Below are 18416 nucleotides of genomic sequence, written 5' to 3' on the forward strand. Positions count from 1 at the left end.
ACTTTGGAGTGCTCTTTTGTGCCTGCTCTCCACAGATCCCTGATCTTACCCAAAGGAAGGGTGGAACAGGCTATGTAATAGCTCTTGGTCTCTTCAACCTTCATCATTTACAGTAAAAAGTGTTCCAAATTTGTTTTTACCCAGCACAAATATCAGCACTCAGCTGTGCTGACTCCAGAAAATTCTAGATTACCACCTCCTTGTGCACCTCCACAGGCTATCCCAGGATCCCAGACTGGTTTGGGTTCGAAGGAACATTAAAACCCATCTCATTCCAACTCCTAGCACAGGCAGGGATGCCATCTCACACTGGTTTTAAGTTCTGGCTCTCCAAAAATACAGAGGAGGTTTCAGCTTTGTTTCTTTTCAAAAAGACAATGGGAAAACAAGGAAGATATATTTTCCCAAGCCCCACAACAAGACAGGCTAGCCCCAGTATGAAGCAATCAAATTTGTTTCAGCTGAACACAGAACCACCCAAATTAGAACAGCAGGAAAAGTCCACCAAACCCTGATGGGAACAAAGTCACTGAAATGTGGAACTACTTTCCTTGAGGGTTACAGTAAATAATCCTAATATATTAAGTAATTCTTTCAAAAAACAAGTTCTGTAGAGACACAAAACATTTTAAGAAAATATTACAGTGACACAACTCTTAGACAAGGTCTTACAAATGCTAATTAATTCATTAAACAAAATCCTAAACTGGCTTAATTCATAAACATTCATATAAGAAAACTGTTCAACAACCTCTTGGTCTACAATTGGACACTGTGAGTGCTTTGCTAATACAAATAAGCCTTTAAAAACCAATTTTATTGGATCAGCGAACTTTTTTGTCATTTACACAAAGTCTGGTTCTGTACTGTGACCAATACTGATGAGCCGTAGCCCAACAGTGGTTACCAAGGAAAATGACCAAAGGCCTCTCCAAACTCCCCAGGAATTTCAAATATTTAGTATTAAAAAAAAAAAAGTTATTTTAAGCTGAGACACAACCAAACTAGACAAGAGTCATTCTCAGAGAGGACGAGAAAGTAAAAAAGCAGCGAGTCTGAATGGCAGCATTTATCTGTGAAGCCCTTCTGCAGGACCAAGAATGCAGAGTGCCTGCCAGGAGCAGAGGAGACACTCAGCTCTTGGGAACAGGAGGGAGCCCTCACTTCTCCAGGGCCAGCCAAGCCCTGTGGGAGCTGCCCAGGACAAGGATGACACATCCAACAGCCAGGGACCCACAGCTCCATCCCAGGGAGACTCCAACACACGTTCCTCATGCACCTGGGCTGAGCTCCTCACACAAACCTCTCCACTCTGCTAAGGCAGGATTTTAAAGCTTTGAGGGGTTTGTTTCCACAGGCCTTTGAATTCTGTTCTCGGGGGGGGGTTTAATTCATATTTCATTTTCTATTCCTATTCACTCCTCATGCATTGAGCTCCTGCTGACATCAAATGCCTGGTTTGCCCTGAATGGCCATTTATACACAGGTATGTTTTAAATCTATTCTTACTTTTAAAATTACATCCAAGTATCCATGTAAACACAAATTCCATCAACCACGAAAAATTCCTTTCACTTACAGGCATAGTAGGCAAGTAAGAAAAGATTATATTGCATATTTAAACATTCATGGCTCCTAGGGACAACTTCACACTATTTTTCCCCAAAGCTGTTGGATCTTTTCCCTGTCCTGAAGAAAACATTTCAAGGCTACTCTGGAGAGCCAGGTAATATGCAAGATTTGGATATTTGCTGACTTGGAGTTCTCCACAGAGCCCATCCCTTTCACATGGACACAGTTCCAGTATCAGATCTGTCCAAAGCATGGACCAAATGCTTTTGGAAAGGCTGAAGGTATGGCCATGGAGGCTGCAGCAGGAAGTTCTTCCTGTGGTCAGCACTGCATTCCAGAGCTGTTTGGGAATATACTCTCTCCTGTATAAAAGGATTTAACAACTCCTGCAGCCAAACTGGACTCACAGGCCAGGTAGGTGCCTGCTCCTTCATAAAAGACAATGATTTAAGTCTACAATATGATGCTGCTGCCACATATGGGGCACATGCAGAGAGAAAATCAGGCACCAGGGTATATGGAAGCCTAACCCAGAAAGTACCTACTCATCAAAAAGTAAAAAAAGCAAAGAATTCCTGAAAGGAATGAGCTTACAGAAATGGGTTGTGGCCCAGATTCAACACAATGGACTAAATCACTTTGACAAATCCTCCAGTGCTTCCTGCAAGTGTATAACCCCAGCAACAGGCAGTTTGGAACACTTCTAAGAGGAACCAAGTCCTCTCTTGTATTTCAGTGGACAGAAGAGGAGAAAGAGAGCCTGGACCTTATTGCCAATCCCCAAGAATGGCTGTTCTCACACTTTTATAAACACTTGGTCTCCATGGAAGGGGGATACCTAGCAGCAAACATTGGCAACCAAGGACATTCCGCTCCCACTATATCGTCCACAATAGCAAGGAGGGGGAAAAATCCATAAGGTTGCTTTGATTAGGAACCCTTTGAGAGAACTTCTTCAAAAGTGAGTGTCTGAAAGTACCTTGAAATGTGGGAATGTGCAACAACAGCCAGATAGGGGAAAGCAGGCATCTTACTTTATTCTGAAAGCATTTACACTTCAGCCCAAAGTGGGAACATCCATTAATCCAAGAATCTTTTGCCAAGAACAAGGTCATCATTTTCTTTCTAATTCACAACAGAGCCCAGCACACAACATATTCTGCAGCAAACAGAGAATCTCATCATTTACAGGTGTTTGGAGCCAGGTTTTAGTTTAATGCATACTCTGAACTTGTAAGAACTTTATTATACTGGGTTTTGTCTTCCCTGCAGGTCAGAGGTCTGCAGCTCTTTAAAAGCCACTAGTAAGAATGAAACAAAAAGTGCACAAGGAGTTCTGCCCCACAAGGGGGGTATAAACAGACAAATTCTTTCACTGCCAGAAGTATTTCTACATTAACACACTCTTGGACTGTTGATAATTCTAAAATTGAAGACCTATTCCTGTGTATACATTAATAGAACAATCTAAACCAAGCTCAGATTTTACTCCACATTAAGAAAATTAAGCTTTAATGAGCTCAAATTTTCCTTGAGCTGTTTGCTCATTGCAGTGACAGTGAGCCCCAGCCATGGAGCAAGGCATCATTGTGCTGAGCCTTAGGAAGAATTAAATGGTGCAAGTTGTTCTATCAAAATAACCACCCAAAAAAAATATAAATCACATTACACTCAACTGGAAACAAAAGGAAGGGCTAGAAGTGGGAGAAGCATTTATGCTCTGAGAACTTGGGGGTTGCAAATTCTCAATTTCACTGTCATGGTTAGGAAAATGTGGCAGCAATGCAACCTTATTTCTAAATAAACAAAAAGATTGGTCAGTCTGCTGATGCAAGACAGACTAAAGAGAACAAGAGAACTATTAAATTATCTCCACTTCTGGGATTCTGGCTATTCTTTTGCAAAGTGAATGGCTTATGCTAATCAGGATGCATCTGAAATGCATCATTCAAGCCTTCTTGTGCAAATACAGTTCTTATTTATCCCAAAAGATCCCCACCAGCTGGCAATGTTTGCATACAATGTTAAACCCAACCTCAAGAGCCCATGCATTATGAGTCATTTTACACTTAAAAACATTAGTTCCCTTCAGAGTTCTCCAAGACCGTGTATCCCACGAGAAGAATTTTAGTGGAATTCAACAATAATACACTATGTTACCATCCAACTTCCTCCAGCACAAAGAAGTTACAAGTTTTCTGTTGTTCGGTGGGTTTGGTTTTTTTCCCTCCTAACAGCGCTTTTCCTCCAGAACATCTTTGGGGAAGGAACAAAAGGATTTGCACCAATCCCTTCTACATGAATCAAATATTTATGCTATACCCTCTTGAAGCACTTTCATCTAGTAACCTATGGAATGTGATCTCCTGACCTCAACACTCAGGCACGTCTAAATCAGCTGCCCTTTGAGCTGTATTAGAGGCCATAGAGAATTTTTATACATTTGTATCACAGGCTTATGAAAACCTTGTGGCCCAGCTGTGGCATTCTCTGCCACAAAGCATTAGTCCAAAGTGTGCTCTGGGAAAGGGGAATGCTTTGCTTGTCCCACGTTTATGGCACAATCTGATGTTGTGTGTCACCAGGAGCAGGCAGGATGATGAACCACGCTATCAGCACATGAACCAGCCAGCACAATTTAAATTCAAGCTCCAAGCCCACATCCCACCACATGGCCACTCTGCCCAGCTCCTTCTGCCTCCAGCCCCCTCCCCAGGGCAGCCAGCACTGCCTGCAAAACATCTCCAGAATCCAAAAGGCAAAGCACTTGTGGGATGAGCAGGCACCCCATTCCCTCCATCTGGAAATCCCACCCTTTCCTCAAGAAAAATAAATCATTCTTGTCTTTCTGGCTCACAGGAATCTTTGAAGGATGGGGTTATGTTGCAAATAAGTGTCCAGCAAGTAAAAGAGAGGGAGACCAGGTGTCCTAGATGAACCTGCAACTTCAACTACAGCACAAATTTTTCCAGGGTCAGCTCGTGACCCTGCTCCCTCGAGGAGCAATCACTGAGGTAACCCTGGTGAAAGTCTGACCCAGAGATTTAACAGGGTCATGGGCCTGATGGTAGGGCTCATGTTTTCACAGCGGCCCTGAAAATCCAACGTGATGCTGCCCATGCTCACACGGGAGCAGCACGAGGGCGTAGGGAAAACTCTAGAACACAGCTCCAGTGTTCCCACCCTGACCTGGTAGAAAAGGCTCAGTGCCCTGAAACAGTCAAGCAGAAAAACGTGAGATAGCAGCCAAAACCAAGCTCCTGTCCTCTGGCCCAGGAGGGATCCTGGTCAGTCACTTGCCCCATTCCCCTCAAGGTGCCCCAGTGGCTGCTGCACCTCAGCAGAGACTGAGGCACCCCCAGGTCTGAGGGTCCAGCAGCTCACAGCACGCTGCCTTGCTGCCCCACCTATTCCACCTTCTTTTCCCACACAAATCCCTCCAGGGAAGAGGAAGGAAAAAAAAACCACCAAAACTTAAAAAAGAAAGAGGAACAGGAGCAGGACAGACCAATATGTAGCATTTCCTGTATCATCCACAGGAAAAACCCACGCAGCAGGGAAGAGCTCAATGTCAAGGCTGGTTCCACCACATGAACAGGCAGTTCCTCCTGCTGGGGGATGCTGTGTGATTCCACAGGGAACAATACAATCTTCCCTGACACAAGGAGTCCCACTAGCAGCCACACAAAATTCCACAGGTCCTTCCCTTGCAGAAATGCCTGCGAGCAAAGAAGGAAGGAGGAATGTGGGTACAGGGCTGGGGGAGAAGGAAAATGAGACATGCACTGTGGTATTATCACTTGTAAACCAGGACACACTCAGCACTTGGCCCCTACAGAAAGGAGTATTCTGCAAAATATGTTTCCCTGCACAGAGACTGGGCCTCCATCCAGTTATTATGTGCACATCTCCCTGCTGCGTTTTCAGTCTTACTTCGGGAAGAAAAAAATCTCAAAACAAAGAAAACATCCCCTCATATTCACTGCGCACAGTGCCAAGCGTGCTCCTGACCATGTTCAATAATCTGTTAAGGCGTGCTAATTATGGGTGCAACACTTTTGCACCTTGTGACACAGCAGTAAAGCACTTAATGTAAAACAAATTCCAGTGTGAAACAAGAAATCAGCCGATTGTGGCAGCCCTGTTTGCACGTGTGATACAGAAATGCACAGAGATGCTCCTCTGTGCAGCACGACCAGCAAAGACAATCTCAACACGTGGATTACAAGCACAATGACTGCAATTATTTTCTCAAAAGAAAAGAGCACCACAAGAAACGGCTGCTTTCAAACACAGCCTGACACAAACCCACTTCAGCGACTTCCACCGAGTTTTACTCAATCCAATTACACACAAGTACATCACTATTCGTTTTGGCAATTTACTACCACTGGTGAAATAGGTGCATGAGCATATTTGGTTCTTTTTTTCTTTTGCAAGATGAAAAGCAAACTTTACAGAAGAGAGAAGTGATGGACAAAAGCTGACAGAGAAGAGAGCCAGTCTAACTCCCAGGTTAAGGCTGGAGAAAGAATGCAGAGTCCCTTGCAGCATGAGCACATCTCTTACCTACTGATCTGCTGAAGACAAAAGGGTTTTCTTCTTTTCAGAAACTGGACACTTGTAGCTCGTTGGGTCAGTCACACAAAGCTTCCCTGCTGCCAAAGGTATTCTTTTTCCCCTCGGGTTTTTGTTGTTGTTGTTTGGTTTTTTACCCCAGAGAGTAAAGGGCAGAACAGTGGATTCAGCAGGGGCAAAGGGTGGAATTCGAGATTTAACGGGCTGGAGAACTGCAGAGCTCTCTCCAAAAGATGCTGTATTTCAAGGCGCTTTCATTTGCAAATCCTTCTTCATCCTCAGTGTCAATAAAACTGGAGGAGGGGGAGTAAACTTTTTTTAACCGCAGAAGTAAACCGGACTCAACAGTACGGGGAATGTGATACAAACTGGATTTATGGCTCGACTTTTTCTTTTATTAAAAATAAATATACTTTCAGAACAGGCAATCGAGCTGGAAGGGGGGTAAAAAAAATCCCAGAGTCAGCCAGGACCTGCCCGCGGTCGCTGGGAGGAGGATAGCGGTACCTCAGAGCGGCAGAATAAACACAAAGAGGGGAAAGTCCGCGTCCGGCAGCGGCAGCTGGGCTGTCAGTGGCAGCGCCGCCCGGGGCAGTGGCAGCGCCCGCGGCCCCGGCAGCGAAGGGCGGCCCGCGGCATCGCGCCCGGCCGGGCTGGGCTGGGCTGCGCTCGCTGCTCCTCCGGTTACCTGTGCGCGGCGGCGGAGCGGAGCGGGGCCGGGCGGCACGGAGCGGGCAGCACGGGCAGCACGGAGCACAGCGGAGCGGGCGGCACGGGCGGCGGGGCTCCCTCCTCCGCCTCCTTCCGCTGCTGAGGGCGCGGGCGGCCCGCGGAGCGCTGGGCCGGGGCGGGCAGGAAGCGCCACCGCCCCCGGGCCCGCCCCGCCCGCCCGCGGCACCGCCCCCGCTCCGCCCGCCCGCCGCCGCCGCTATTGTGTGCGGACGCACGGACACACGGAGCGGCCCGAGCGCTGCGGATCTGGCCCCGCACACCCGCACACGCACCCCAACAAGCCCACCCTGTGCCCGGAGCGGTGTCCAAACACCCCTGGAGCTCTTGGGGCTGTGCCCGTTCTCTGGGGAGCCTGGGCAGTGCCACAGCACCCACCGGGGTGAGAACCTTTCCCGAATTCCCAACCTAAGGCTCCACTGACACAGCCCCAGCCGCTCCCTGGGCTCCTGTCCGTGCTTACAGAGAGAGAGATCGGAGCTGCCCCTCCAGTGCCCCTGGGAGGATGTTGAAGACACAACGAGGTTGAACACACCAAGTGACCTCAGCCACTCCTCATGAGAGTTTCCATCTGGACTTTTCCCCATCCTCGTGGCCCCCTTTGTACACTCTTCTAAAAGCTTCATATCTTTTTTATATTGTGGTGCTCAAAACGGCTCAAAACATTCGAGGTGAGAGAGAACACCCCAGTGCAGAGCACAGCACAGCAGGACAATCCCCTCCCTGGCCTGGCTGGTGATGCTGTGCCCGGTGCCCCCCACGACAGCCCTGGTCCCTCTGCAGGAGGAGCCACCTGGGCAGCTGTGGAAGCACCTACCGGAGTCAGCCCCACCAAACCAACCTGCCAAGCCACTGGACTGAAATGGGTTTATAGCAATGTACACCAGCCCAGGACTCACTGCCGATTTTGCTGGCCAAATGCTGAAAATAAATGAAAGTAAGGCAAGAACTGATCCTGACTAACTGCATATAGGCAGGGTATTAAAGGAGATCCCTGTATATAATGTTCTACTTAAAACCAACATGTATATCATGTGATCTTCCCAAGCTTAGGCTATCCTAATAGGAAATATCCACAGACCTCTACAACTCTGCCACAGCTGGCTATAGTGGTCAGTGTGGAAAGGTGAGACTGAAGACACTTCAGTTCTCCCCAAATACAACTCTGATTTTGCTGTGTTTCAGCATTTTATCACATGATAAAAGATGGTAGGCCACATTCAGAGGTGGCTTTTACTAAAGGCTTTAGTGCCTGGAATCAGAGTGTGGAATTTCAACTCCTAAAACAGTTTATCTTTAAACATTCCACAACCTTTACAGCAAAGCATGGACTCACCACCTTTGTGCATGTGACCCTATTCAAAAGCCTGTAAAAGGATCCCAAAATAATGCTAAAAAGGAATACTTAAGGCAGTCTTGTTTTGGAAGATCTAACAGAGGATTAGTAAGGCAGTAACACAGTCAGCTCTGCAGTGGAACCAGTCTGCACCAGAGAGCCCAAGCTCTTGTTCTGAAATGGGCTAAGCAACACCAACTTCTCCTCACCCCATCCCTGTAATCAGGGCAAAGCCCCAGTCTAAACAAGGCCCAGAGATAACAAACTGGTCCTTCAGTAGGGACTTATTTGTGTACAAACAATCTACCCTGCCTTTCTCACAATCCACCTCCTCCTCCAGCTTTTGCATACGGAGCATTGGAATCCTCCCCCAGTGAGGCCATTCCTGTCCTGAACTCCAGAGGAGGACAATCTCCCGGTGACAGCTTCCACTTGGCTCCTGGTCATTACCTTGTAACTTCAAAAAAAGAATGAAACAGAAAACTGAGTGCAGCTGTCATGGTGTGTCCACAGCTGATTTAATGTTTAAAGGCCTGATCATGCAAATATGAAACCCACTAAGCAGTACCAATTTGGTAAGGTTTGAGGCTAAGATGCCATCAGTTTCCAAAAAAAACTGGAAGTGCAAAAACTGGCCACATGTCAAATCCTTGCACTGTGAAATTTGGCCTTCATGTGAGGAGAGATGGCACAATTCAGCCATTTACCTTTTAATCACTCTGAGCAAATAAATCCTTTCCGACATTCCCAAATGTTAACATTGAAAAGAAAGACTTGGCCAAAAATTCAGGAAGTTGAATTACAGAAATCCCAAATGCAGCATCTATAAACATCTATTTTTTCACCCCTCATAACCAACATTCATTCACTGGAATGTTTTAATGGAAGAAATGCAGAAACACATGTAAACAGCTCATTAACATCCCATAACCTTACAGTTTGAAACGCCAAAGGAAGAAAACCAGGCAGTGGAGAAGCAGCTACTGAAGGCAACATTTGCTGGATGCTGTGGGGCAGCGTTGTAAGGGAAATTAGCACAGCTAGAGCGAGGGAAAGAGTTATAAACTGTGCTTCAGTCACACATCCTGTCTCCCTCCCACATGCTCAAAGAAAATATGGGAGTAAAGAGAGGAGGCAGAGTCATCAGGAAAGCACAAGCATTGCTTCATGCAGGCACTGGGGAGCAGCGAGCCTTGCCCGAGGCGCGTTAACCTCGGCTCCTCTGCTGCCTATTCCAGGAGCACTGCTCATGTCCAACCCACACAAGTGGAGATACCAGCCTTATCGGGACTGCAAAAGAACAAAGCTGCATGAAATCCAAACTCTCTCTTCCTTAAAGCACTCTCCCCCTGTATCCTCCCTTCACCCAGCTCCCCGCCCAGGCCGGTGCTCAGGAGCTCCAGCACACATCTGAACGGCTGCCAGCGGAGGAAGCGAGCAGTTTCCATACACACATCACGCCACAATGTGGGAATTCAGGAAACAACACAAGAAAGGGGTTCCTAATAACTGTTCCAGCGTGCTCGGGCCAATTTATGCAATCACACAAAGGTCACGGTGGTTGTGCTAAAAAGCACAAAAGATAAGCGCTACAACGGCAACTAATTCAAAGTAGGAGAATAAATCTCAGGCTTAGGAAAGCCTAGAGTTGCTCCACCTACAATTTTTTAAGAGGTTGTCCTTCACATTCTTTAAAATTCCTCCATCTTAAAGTTCCTCCCTCCAGGAATGGCTGTAACTCAGGCGCCCTTTGTCCGCAGCAGCTGGAGCTCAGGAAGCTGCTGATATTATCCCTCCTGTACAGACACAGCTCAGCTCAGCATCCACTCAGCACACTGCACAGGGCCTTCAATTCATTTCCCTGCATCTCTGATCTCGGGCCAGTTTAACAGAGCTTTTCTTCTTGCACATAAAAATAAAGTGTTAGCAGGGCTCAGAAGTGGCATTTAGCTCTTGGGGCCAGACAGAATGTCCCCGCCAAAGTGAGGGCTTCTTTGTCTATAAAATACATTATTGGGCAAAATAATGACCCTACAGTAAACAGACAGTAATACAAAGAAACAGGAAAAAAAACCTAGGAAGAGGAACTGAGGACGTTTGCCAGGAATGTGAGCAGGATCAAGGAACAGGAATTTCTGAAAAGGGAGAGTGTATTTCTTGTCATAGAAGACAAAGTCAGAATCCCAGAATGGTTTGGGTTGGAAGGGACCTTAAAGCTCATCTCATTCCACCCCCTGCCTTGGGCAGGGACACCTTCCACCATTCCAAGTTGCTCCAAGCCCTGTCCAACCTGGCCTTGGACACTTCCAGGTGTGTTTGACAGATACTCATTGAATAAAAGGAAGTAAGCAAACCAACACCACATGTTTGGGAATATAGATCAAAACAAGACTAAAAGATTTCAAAGCCTTGTAAAAATCACAAGAAATGTGTGGAGAAAGCACCAAGGTACCAGAAGGTTGAGTGGTTGGTCCAAAGCCAGGCTGGGAGCTCAGTCTGCACTTGCAGAGGCCCTGCCTTGCTGCCCACACGTACAGTGAGCTCAGACATGCAGTATTGCAGCTTTTGCTGCTGTTTCACCACCTGGTTTTAGCGCCCAGCACCTTCAGGGTGGCCATGGCCATCTTTGAGTCATTTGCAGAGGATTTGATGTTGCTGCCACATCCAGCCCTGAGCTGTAACAAGGCCTGGAAGGCTCCCTCAGGTCCTGTGTTGGGTATGGCTGGAGAGCAACTACAATTTCTGAATGGAAAGGGAATCAGACAGATGAGGGATTGAGGCATGAACTACATGAGCTATTATTTACCAAGATGGCAAGAACAGCTATTCACACATCAAGAGCACCAGAAATTACCACCATCAAACTTGACATGCGTGGAATTGCTAGAAAAATTCTATTCTCAAAACACACGAGCAGGAACAGTTACACGCTACTTATTCCTCTGGCCTTCACTAAGTAACTGCTGTGTCTCTCTATACAAGTGTATTATTTTACCAATTCTACACAATAAAACTTTGATGACCACATAACTTCTGGGAGGGAAGTAACTGATACAGAAACCTCTGCAAAGCCAACTTCATGTCCTGTCTCTCCTGTGATTTACACTGTAACACAGCCCCAGCTCATCTAAGATTTTTCATGCTGCTGCATGTGAAGAGTTTTAAAAGTCTGTCAGTCCAGGAGGTGCCTCTAATGGATTGTAACTCAAGTGCAGCGTGGCTCCTGGGGTGAAGAAAAGGCCTGCAAGGAAGGGGGAGAAAAGGAACAGCTTACCACAGTGAAATGTAATATAGAGGTCAGCAGTGACATGTCACCCGTGAGGTGATTGATCAGGTACCACCTGTAAGGAGAATTATTCTAACTGCTGAACCTTGGCCCCTGTCTGTGCAGAGCTGCAGAAGAGAGCTGTGTATCCAGGAGAGTGGTAAACAACTGCCAACTATGGAAAAACAAATGTTGCAGCTTTGCCCTAAACACATTCACACCTCAGTGCCCTGCAGTTAAATGTAGTTTGGGCAAAATAAGGTTAGTCTGGACAAAGTGATTTCATTACAAAACACTGTTCTTCTCCCAAAGATGGACCTGTAAGCCTTTAGCTGATGTCTATTATATGTTAACAACTTTGATGTAGGAAAGTTGACCACTCCCTTGCTTCTCTGCACTCTTACCTCTCAAGTCTCTTTAGAAAGAGATGTGTCTTTAAAATCTGCTTGAATTAATTGAAAGATTCCCTCAACTTCCAGTGGATTTGGAGAAGAGTAAACTGTAAGAGTAAGGCATGGAGGCACTGAACTTCAGCTCAGTATTTGTGTGCTCTCAAGGACTAAAGATTGTGTGAAATTACAAGTGAACAAGATGTACAGCAGGTTCTGCAGCAAAAACCAGACTTGCTGATCCTGATATTTCAATGACCATAAAGCCTAAGAGGGGACCAAACCATGGCTGGTTTGATATCAAAAACCCAACCTCTTCAAAGCCTCCAGGCCTTAAAATGGTGCAGCGGTATTGATAAATACCACAGGCATGGGGGACAGGGGGTGCTCTTTGATTTAAAGCTCTTGCAACTAATTTTTAATGCTGACGTCAGAAGCAGACTCAAAAGTGAGAAATGAGAGAGGCCCAACCAACAGCAATCTCTGGCTGGGAGCAATCTTGCAGTGCCTGGGAAGGGTAAAGGCACAGTCTCAGCGAAACACTGAGTGCCATGTGCATGCAAGAGCTCTGCTAATTGCAGGAGCAGAACCACCTTCCCCTGCTACAGAGAAGCTGTACTGTAACCAGCTTGTTCTGAACATGACATTAAAGAAGAGAAATGAAAGGAGAAAAAAAATGTAGGTACAAAAAACATATTGAAATAAAATAGATTCATTTCTCTTAAACAACTTCTTCAAAAAGTGGCAATTAGAATTTTTATGAATACATAGATGTGCTCCTAAAAGAAGTCTTTTCCCTGTAGTAAGCTACAGAAGACTGATAATTAGAGAGAGCAAGATATCAAGTTACAGGTAATTGATTAACATTTCATTTTCATGTAAATGAAAAACTAAAAATAGAATTATGGAAAAAAAGTCTGATTAGATTTTCCAATCATTCTCAAAAGCTGCTGCCACATTCTGGAAGAGCACCAGCACTCTCTGCTGGTGATCTTTGTTCAACAGTTATCAAGAGAAAAATGAGGGATGAAAGTGCATTATGTTCTTGATATGAAATGCCATTTTTGTTTTAAATTGATGATTAATTAGGTCCCTAACAATTAAGCAAACAGCAACTCTAGGAGCTAGCTATGCTTTTGGAAACAACACAGTCATTACTAAGAACTGCATTTACTCTGGGCAATCATCACTCACTGGAATAAATTTCACTGCCTCAAATAAACATCTGATGTAAATGCTTCTCTCAGCAGAAAGCATTTCTGTGGTGCTGCCACACAAAGACAAGCTGGTGTGAGAATTCCCATAATGCCAAATCCCTTGGCTCCACCCTGACTTTCCATCAATTTTTGGGCTATGCCAAGAAAAACAGTTCTCCTTAAAAAAGTCCTAGCCCAGCTCCAACACCTTCCCCAACGGGAGCCACAGTGGGAATGCTGCTGTGTTTTCATCAAAGCAAACCTGCTCCCAGCCCTGTCTCTGTTCCACCCTTTGCCAGGAAGCTGGAAAAGCTTTGATTCCCTCTCCCCAGGATGCACCCAAGCCACGTCTCCTGGGCTGCCTCACACACCTGAGCCAGAGTTTGCACAGGGACAAAGAGGCAGCAAAAACCTCAGTGCCAGCTGGCCCAGCTCCCAAACTGTGCTCAGATCAGGCACCAGGAAGAAGGGTTAAAAACTGGCAAATTGAATCCATGTGCAGCTCATGGAAGTGTGGGAAACAAAAGAGACAATGTTAAGGACAGAGTATTCATTGGCAAAGGGCTCAAGTTTCTTGGCTTCTGCCATCTGCTTCCCAAAGGCCATTTTTCAAGGTAGCTTTTTGTTCTTCACTGTTGAATGTAGCTGTGGAAAGATATCCTACTCCTTCTTAGCTAATGAACTAAAGCTCAGTGCACGTTCAATGGCTTAAAATATTTTGTCTTTTTAATTCCCTGGGGACAAGAAGGGAATGCAATGTCAGAGGTGGGGTTTTTCTCCAGGGATTTGGATCAAATTTTTACCTTACACAGCTGACCCAAAAACCTCAGACACCTCCACAAATATACATTTACACTATGGTATTAAATACACAAAGAAATCCCGTGTTCACAAAAAAATTACACAAGACTTCACAATGCTGTATATATTTGTATATTATGTGTAGTGAGATACACAGCCCTTTTGACTGTTTCCTTTTATGAAGTAAAAATTGGGAAGAACAGCTCCTGAATTAGAGAAACAGCTCAGAGCCCTAAAAAGAACACACTCTGTGGTAAAAATAAGTGAGTTTTAACATAGTTGTAAGTCAAAGTCAGGAATAATTGTTCTAATGCATTCTGCTCCTGACAGATCTCGAATTTAGAAGAGCTTCACATTTGCTGAGAGTCCCAAGGAACTTTTTAAGCATTCAGGGATCACTGACACTTGGCAGAGTGGGACAGAGTGACAGCCAAATGCCAAGCACAGCTCTGAAACACTGCATGAGGAACAGACATTCCTGCCTAAGGGGGCAGAGCAAGTTTCCCACTGCAGAGAAGGATGAGAGTTTTCAAACCTGAAATTTTCTGCTCTTCAAGGAATTTAATATTGTGCACATGACAGGATCCAGCCAGAGACAAGTGATCTACAAGGGATGAGAAGATGCTCAAAGCCTTGAGAACCTGAGCACCTATATGACATTAACATGATTACTTTTTTAATATTATTAACTATACATGCCAGGCGGCTCTTAAATATTTTCTTCCCACATTCCTACCCACACCTTTACCTTTGTGCCATAGGAATTCTGTGTTCAGCTCTGGCCCTTGATCATTAATGCAGACTCCTGAGCTTCAAAGCAAGGCAGGATTAAGAGTCACAGGACTGGGACAGCATCAAACCCTCCCTGTGCAGGAACCTCCACCTTGTGTTTGACTCCACAAACACCTCCTGGGTGTCAAGACTGGGAAATCCAGGGATTTACATGGAGCTTCCCACAGGTGAAGTTAATAAGGGAGCTCAACAGCACCTCATCTCCTTCCAAACACTGGTAAATGAAAGGAAATGGGAATTTCTCCTGGATTTAGGGAAAGATGTGAGTGCTCTACAAATATGCAAGGGAAGAAACTAAAGGCTTCATTCTGTGGAAATGCACTTCTCCAGGAAAGCTCTTCTCCCTCTCCTCAGCAGCACACGAGAATGTTCTCAGGGAACCCATCATCACCTACAACCCTGGTGGTGGTTTAGTTTTTATTCCTGACTTTTCTATTTTTCCCTCTCACCCTCCCTCATTCTGCTGCTCAAAATGTCTGCACTCCCAGTTTCTTCATCTCTGCAGGTCCTCCCCTGCAGCACATCCCAGTAGCACCAGCATTCCTGGGAGCTCCAGCCATGCCTCACTACTCAGAGCTTCCAGCAGTGAGACTGACAACACAACACAAATGAAGAAATTACAACACCGATATATCAAGATACAGGTCTGTCCAAGACCCTGAGGAATTCTGGGATTCATTTCAATCAGCATCCCTTTGAGTTACATTTGAAAATTACACCAACTTGGCCAAGATTAAGCCACATCAGGCTTAGGCAGTAAGGCAGACTGGGCTTTATCAGCTTTATTTGTAGCTGCTCTTGTATCACCAATTTACAAGGAAATTCCACAACACCAGACTAACACAGGTGCAGTTGCTTTAGTGGTAAAAAGCTGCTAGAGATCACCAGGCTCAGGAATTTTCATTGGCTACATGGTCTACACCTGCTCCGAGTTAGAAATGGCAATGCTTCGGTGGGAGAAGCTGTTGTAGAGACACTCACTGCCCCCATCAGCCTCATGATCCCTCCTGAACACTGGGCTCAGGTGATGGTGGGTGGTGTTACAGAGCAGAGATTTACTTGCTGAGAAGGTGAACTGCAAAGCCAAACTCAGAAATTTCTCTGCCTAACGAGAAGGTTGCAATTAGGTCATTGCTGAGAGCTGGGTAAGCACAGATCAGAGCAAAAACATTCCCACAGAATAACTCAGATGTGACAGCAGGTACTTGGAATGAGAACAAGGACTTCATCCACATAGTCTTGCTGCTGTATTATGTGGATAAACAGTGATCCTGATGGAGCCAGCCCCCAGCAGGACAGCAGGTTCAGCACAAGCAAACTAAATTCCCAAACAGAAAAGCCCATGTCCAACTTTTGAAATCTGACAAAGAGCACAGAGCAAGTTTCAGGTGAGAATTCTATTTAGGACGTGGATGAACTGGATCCAGGCCACAACCTTTTTTTTGTATCTTCTGGACTCCAGTTTGAGCAATGCTTATTTCTGAACCCTATTTCTGCTAAAATACTCCATCAGTTCTATGCCCAACCCTGCTCAGCTCAGGCTGGATATTTTGGTAAACACAAGACCTTTATTCAAATGCCAAGGAACTTCAGTAGAACACTCTCCAAGCTGCTTTTTGGTCACTGAGACTCCCTCCCTTGGATCCTGCACATGGAATTACCTGTCCTAGGGGCACCCAGGTCAGGAGAGGGGAGATTTGTGGGTTAATGGGATACTGTTCTGATCAGGGAGATTAGGTTACAAGGCCATGCCTTGCAACACACTGCCTTCTTCAGTGTGGCACTTCAGTTTACAACTGGGGATTTCTCCTAATTAGATTGTACTTTTAATTATTTATGGCCTGTATTATCTGCAAAAGCTGCCCAAAACCTAAGCCTTAATAAGGATAATTGAAATAATCATACTTTTCCTTCTTTTGTAAAGCACCTTGAGCCTTGCTGATGAGAAATGCTAGGATGTGATTAGATGCTTAATGAAAAAAAAATCATTAGAAAGTGGAATAAAAATTTTAAATTCACTAAAATGGCATTTTCTATGTTATACTGCATTGGGGCTGAATTCAAAATCATTTATCAGAGGCGATGCTGAAAATTTTAACCTGAAAACTGAGTGGAGATCTTCTTTATGCATGTTATGGGAGAGTGCAGGTGAGGATGCCAGAGTCGGGGCGTGGATGTTGTGAGAAGTCTGAAATTTCAGCTTCAAATTATTTCAAATTATTTCAGCCCCCAGGAGCCTGAAATGTGGAAGTGCTGGGCTCTCCCACCTAGTGCAGCCAGCCCTTGGCTGGTGCGAGCGCCCAGAAAAGCCGTGGGTGTTCAACATCCCCCCAGCCCCTGTGTCCACCACAGCCCCTCCACACTGAAGATTTGGCTTTCCAGCCCTCACCTTCCCCAAAAAGTATCCGGGAATTGAGGAAGAAGGGGTTTGAGCTGCTCAGACCATGTGGCAGAAGTCACGGTGAATATTTATGGCCCTGCCTGACTCATTCTGTGAATGAAATCCACAAGGACCGTACCGCGGACGGCCAAACCAAGGCACGGATGCAGATTATCACCCTCCAAATTTGCTCTTTCGGAGATCAAAGCAGGAGGATATGGAGATATTTCTGTTAAATTCAGAGCTGGGGCAGGTGCGATGGAGCTCCTGCGGGAGGAGAAGGGCAGAGCAGGGACCATCCCTGGCGGCTGGGGCAGAGCCTGAGGGTAACAAAACATCCCCAGCCCCGCCTGGACCCGACAGCGGAGCCGGGGAGGGGCCGGACAGGGGAACAGGCACGGCTCCCACAGCCCCAGCAGCCCCGAGCCCCGCCGCCTCCCCAGAGCCACCACCAGCGCGGGCTGAGCCCCGGGACCGGCCCACACCGCCCGGGGAAGGAGGAGGAGATGCCCGTAAGGGCAGCGGGAACACCCGGCTGCCCTGCCCCGCCTCGAGGGGCCCGTCCCGGGCGGCGCTTGAGGGGACAGCGCCGGCCTTTCCCCGCGCCGGCCGCCGGCCTCGCCCCGCGGCCGCGCCCTCACCCGCGCAGCGCCCTTACCCCGCGGGCGCCGGGCCCCGCGGCCGCCCGCACATCCATCCCGGGCCGGCACGGCGCTGGGCCACGCCGGGGAGCTCCGGCAAGGGCCCCCCGCCGATGCCGTGGGGAACTTTCAGCAGGCGGCTGCAACTACGGCGCCCGGCATCCCCCGGCGGGCCGGCGAGCGGTGCCGGCCGGGAGCTGTAGTTCCGCACGGGCGGGGGAGCCGCCGGCGCCTGCGGGCAGCGCGCCTCGGCCGAGGGGAATCGCGGCACCGGCGGGGCTGGAAAAGCCCTCTGAGAGCAGCGAGCCCAGCCTGTGAGCGATCCCCACCTGGTCAGCCAGCCCAGAGCGCTGCGGGCCCCCTCCAGTTGTTCCCTGGACACCTCCAGGGATGGGAGTCCACCACCTACCTCCCTGGGCAGCGCCTTCCAATGTTTAACAACCTTTTCCGTGACGAAATTCTTCCCAATATCCAACCTGAACCTCCCCTGTCCTATCAGTGGTTGCTTGGGAGCAGCCCATTGCAATGTTTAACAACCTTTTCTATGATAAATTCTTCCTGATGTCCAGCCTGAGCCTCCCATAGCACAACTGGAGGCCGTTCCCTCTGCTCCTGTCCCTGTTCCCTGGAGCGCAGCCCGACCCCCGGCTGTCCCCTCCTGGCAGGAGCTGTGCAGAGCCACAAGATCCCCCCTGAGCCTCCTTTGCTCCAGGCTGAGCCCCTTCCCAGCTCTCTCA

The 18416-nt window shown here is 47.1% G+C and overlaps 1 protein-coding gene across 2 annotated transcripts in view; it reads right to left on the minus strand.

The window, feature by feature from the left end:
* Window positions 1–17867, minus strand: part of AMOT (angiomotin) — a 60794-nt gene extending 42927 nt beyond the window's left edge. The window contains exon 1 of one of the 2 annotated variants that reach the window (XM_030967356.1): window positions 17697–17867. The gene's annotated coding sequence lies outside the window, so the exon portion shown is untranslated. Of the gene's footprint in view, window positions 1–6141; window positions 6989–17696 lie in introns of those variants that run through there. The other variant, XM_030967353.1, reaches the window with a different exon arrangement.
* Between the last annotated feature and the right edge of the window lie 549 nt (window positions 17868–18416).

This window comes from Camarhynchus parvulus, chromosome 4A, assembly GCF_901933205.1.
Source record: "Camarhynchus parvulus chromosome 4A, STF_HiC, whole genome shotgun sequence".
Lineage (NCBI taxonomy): Eukaryota > Metazoa > Chordata > Aves > Passeriformes > Thraupidae > Camarhynchus > Camarhynchus parvulus.